Source organism: Triticum dicoccoides, chromosome 2B, assembly GCF_002162155.2.
Source record: "Triticum dicoccoides isolate Atlit2015 ecotype Zavitan chromosome 2B, WEW_v2.0, whole genome shotgun sequence".
NCBI classification, from domain to species: Eukaryota; Viridiplantae; Streptophyta; class Magnoliopsida; order Poales; family Poaceae; genus Triticum; species Triticum dicoccoides.
This window is the reverse complement of record NC_041383.1, coordinates 145,235,532-145,240,572: the sequence shown is the minus strand read 5'-3', so window position 1 is coordinate 145,240,572 and position 5,041 is coordinate 145,235,532.

The following is a 5,041-nucleotide window of genomic DNA, read 5'->3' as shown; positions in this document are numbered from 1 at the left end:
TTTTAGAGGCTAAAGTTCTAATCACCCCTGACTAAAGAGAGGCTAGAACTAGTCTTGAGACTAAAAAATTTTAGTCAAGGAAACCCTATTAAAATGTGGATTAGTCCTCTCTCTCCTCATTTAACTCATCTTCTTTAACACATGCGAGTTCGGGATTGGAGTGTTTGGAGGATAATAAATGCTCATTAACTCATTTTAGTCTATTTAGTATTTGTATCCAAGCATGGGTGAGGCTAGCAAGTTTTAGTCCCACTACTTTTAGTCATGGGACTAAAACGTATCCAAACACCCTCTAAAACTATGCCATATCGTCTGTGTTAATCAGCGGGGCACATTTATTGGTCTGTCAAACGATTTATCGGGCAGCTATTATAAATTGGTCTGGTCCCACTAGGGTCAAAATTTATGGCAAAATTCCTCCACTTCGGTAGGTAAGTATGCCGATACAACACTTTCGCGAGCATCATAGTCATGACCATCGCATAAATCACAAAACAAACAACTCCTGGAGTTTGACTTTACCGATTAATGGCTGCAAGCAGGGAGGAGCCACACAGGAAGTGAGTCGAAGAAGTTTTGTAGAGCTCGCAAGGCAAATACGTCGACATGGTCAGCCGGCGCACGGCGCAGCTGCTCACGCGATGCCATCAGGAGGCTGTTTCAAATCCGTCTATGCTTTGCACTCATCCAAGCTAGCACCGTCTAGATTAATATGGATATGGTGTTGTAATTTTTGGATTGAAGATATGTGATATTTTTCTTTTCCCGTTGCAACGCACGGGCATGTTTACTAATCTCTCCCTAATAATAAAACACGGATTGGGTCTTTGGGTTCACCGTCACAATACGTTTTTTTCTCATGTCATAATACGCTTTTACAATCTCTATCTCTACTTTTCTACTATCTAAAAGAAACGTAACGTTCCCTCTCCCCTCTTACGTCGTCCCACCTTTCGTCCGCCCCTCCACTTACGAGAGCCCCGCTCCCACCGATTTTTCTCCCCCTTCCACCGATTTTTCTTCCCCTTCAACCGGTTTTTTTCTGTTACTGAGTTTTTTTGTCTCGCGTGAAAACCCAGTGTATCTCAAATATGGTAATCAATCAATTCATGTATGGTAAGGCATAAATTCACGAAAATCTCAAATATGGCAATTATGGTAATAAATCAATTCACATATGGTAAGGCCATAAACGCACGAAAATCTCAAATATGGCAATTATGGTAATAAATCAACTCATGTATGGTAAGGTTATAAACACACGAAAACCAAATGTCAATCAATCTCTGCCATAAACTCACCGAATCTCTTATGTATAATGCCATAAACTCTCTCTTCTATGGTAAAAAGGCAACAAGCCATCAGCTTTGCACCGTCCTCATGAGCACAAGATCGCTGGAGCCACCACCACCACTATGGACCAGGGCGAGAAGCAAACTAGCAGCCACAAGTGGTCACATCTGGGCACAACCACTCCAGCAATCATGGCGGGGCAAGGCGGGGCGACTCCGGCAACTTCGCAGGAGTCGCGATGTTCCACGGTGACAACGGTGGCAAGGACAAAAGCCTGCAACGGCTGCTGCCGCTCCAGATGGGTGTGACTAATATGTTGTCCTTGGTCTCTTTGACAAGTTTCTCCACAAAGCGTGAATGTCTCATCCTGTGATTGACCAACACATTGAACAAAAAGAATGTGCTTCTCCAGCAACTCTTTTTGACATGCCTTCAAGCTCTATAGCATCCAGGAAGAAATTGACCCTAAGGAAGAAAAAACACTGGAATTTTATTGCGTTAAGATGATAGGTTGATTTCAATGATGTCATGACTTATTTTAAATTATGAGATGTGAACTCTGAATCATTTATTTGTTTTGTGTGGCAACTTGTGATAAATTGTGAGATGTGAACTCTGAATCATTTATTTTGTGTGAAAATTTGCATTAATTCTAAGATGTGAACACAAAGTCATCTATTGAATGAGATATGGCTCCTATCTAACAGGCAAAAAAATCGTTTAACTGATTGTCCATGTATTCCTGTTCAAGACAGAAACATTAGTAACTGATGCAGAACCTATGCTTACATGGGCTAATGGGATCTCTCAAAATTCTATGCACAAGTTCAGAGTAAGGGATCAGAGGAAAATGCTCAAAATGCACTGGTCAAACACTAAATCTCTACCCTGCTGTAATCTGCATGCTGCCTTGCGGAGGAATCGAGAGGAGCAAGGAAATACAGGGCACTTGGTCGCCGGGTGGGTGCCGTATCACCAAGCACGAGAAGTAGAGGGAGCGGCCGTCAACCAAGCAGCAACATGAGCCCCCCGAGTTCAGAGGGAGGCACTGGGCCGTCGAGCAGCACCGCGAGCCGCCGGCCGTCGAGCAGCACCGGGAGCCGCCGGACCGCCGAGCAGAAGTGGGAGCCACTGGGGTGGAGAGGAAGCTGCCGGGCAGTCGAGCCGTCGGGCAGCAGCGGGAACTGCCGGGCCTCCGAGCGGTAGCAGTAGCCGCCGGGCCACTGAGCTGCAGCGCTGCTTCGTGTTCTTGCTGCATCAGTGTTAAGAGTAGCGAGCAGGACGAGCAGCAGGTTCAGTACGAACTACGAAGGGTCGAACCAGGTAGATTAGGCATAGAAATTGCAAAACTACCATAGGGGCACAAAGGTCATTCCATGTTGATTCTTTGAATTAAATTAATTAAGAATTAATTAGAATACATATCAGGGCAAATGATCAAAAGATAAAAGAAAAATGGGGCAAATCATCTAATCCTAACTAAAGCAGGGAGAATCCAGCGGCCGTTCTGCATTTAATTGTTGTCCGCAATCGTCCAATATTATTGTCCATGTAGTGCTGTTCATTTTATTTTCATGGAGCCATCGTACAACTTTTGGAAAAGTTAGATGTTAACCGTATTTTGGGAAAGTATTATCTTGCTAAAGGAATTTGATGTGGTAGCATGCATTAGTCTTCGTTGAACTTGTATAAATCTTTAACCTCTAGATTTTTTTTTCTGTTTTACTGTTCTGCTTCTAGAATAATATAACTCTATTGATCCTTGGCTTCTTTCTAATCACCAATTTGGATGCAATATAGGAAATCTTGAAATATCAAAACCTCCACCAACCACGCCTTGCTAAGACAAGCACATTGTGAAATATACCCCAACTACATGGTTGCGTGCTTGAAATTCCAGTGTGTGTGGGTGAGGGGGGAAGTGGTTGAGGATGCGACCCGGATGCGCTATTGAGAACCGTATGGATAGATTGGACTAGAGAGGCTACTTGGAGTAGGGAGACGAAGAGGTGGAAATAGTGGTGAAAGAAGAAGAGTGTGATTGAGTGGTGAAACAATAGTCAACAATGGTGTCTTTTTTTTGGGAGAACAATGTTGTCTGTTATGCATGAGTATCCTATAGGTATACACGATTGATGTTATATTATTGGAATATATATAGTCCCGTTGCAACGCACGGGCAAATAGCTAGTTTGTATGAAAAAAATTATAATATACACGAGGTGGTACTAATGAAATCACGTCGTGTGCGTGGAACGATCGCACCGGCTCCCTTCCCTGCTGGGCTTGCCTGGGTCCGTTTTTCTACTTGCAACGAATCAGCGGCTGGACTATCAAAAAATAAAACAATGAGAGATTCAAATTCGGAAACGATTGGTTTTTCCTTCATACTACGGTGTTTTAACCGTGACCCAGTCAAGCTCCACATCCCTCGCCGCTTCCTCAACTTATCTCAACTTCCAGCGCGCCGGAGGATGAGCAGAAGCCGGAGTCGTTGCGGGCCGGCGAGCAGGTACTTATCTCAACTTCCAGCGCGCCGCCACCACCTGCCGCTCCGCTGCGTGCCGCCACCACCGCCTCGCGCGCCGCCCTGGTCGCCGCCGCCGGCCTTGCGTCGCCTCAACGCCCGACCCCCGAGTCTTGCAGGCCCGCCACACACCTGCTCTCTTCTAACAATTCCGTGCATCCCGGCTCGATTACTTCAGGGAGGAGGATGATGACGACGAGGCAGAGCTCCTGGACACGGTCACACGGCCGCCTGTCCCGGGAAGGTCTGCAGCAACGGTGGCCTCTGGTGCACGCGGATGTCTGTGGAGGCGGAAATTTAATTCGACCTCACCTCGGGCTGCCGGCCTCCCCAAGTTCCTGCTGCCGGCGCCCTCCCGAAGCTCCTGCCGGCCTCCTCCCCGAGCCCCAAGCACGAACAAGGTACTGTGCTGCACACCTGAAAGTCACCCAGCTACTCCTTGTAAAGCCAAATCCCCTTTTGAAATTGAGCAGTTGACCAAATTAACTAGGAAACCTTGACACACGCTTGCGTCCAGTAGCTCGATCTGCTGGTGCTAGGAGGGGATTACCATTGGAGCTGCAGCAGGTGTTGAGCACTCATAGTTTCAGGTTATTATTTCTTACTTAATTTGTTCGAGATGGATGTGGCTGATTCGATTGGAAAGAATTCTTGCAGTCTGTAACCCAGTTTATGCCTCAAATAACACGTAGATCTTCCTGACATCAATATGCCGCCGCGACCTTGACGGGCTGGGGCTCGATGCCGACACGCTCTGCCTTTTGGTGCACCTCTTTGCTGTGTTCGACAACCAAGGCGCGGCAAGTTACTCCGGGACTGATAGAATCACCACAAATTGAGATGAGGCATTCAAGCGGGATGGACACACTGACACTCGAGCAGTAGGATCCCTTGAACTGAAGAAACGAATAGGAAGATACATGCAATTTAAGGTAGGCGCACACTAACGTCTCAGTATCAGCACCATAATTTGTCTATGTGTGTATGAATTTTTTAGTTTGTCTCATGATTGATGCATTCACCTTAGTACAGTATATCTTCTGTTTCATGTGTTTTCTGTGTAAAAGTTGGGTCCCGATGACCAATAAGCAAAGAACAACCTTCTCCAACTGACAGTGTTATTCTCCTAAACAATTTGCCATTTTGGTATTTGGATGGGGAATAAAGAAGAACATTCATCATTAGTACTTGAAGAGACTTGCCTGGTTGGGGCAGAACAGG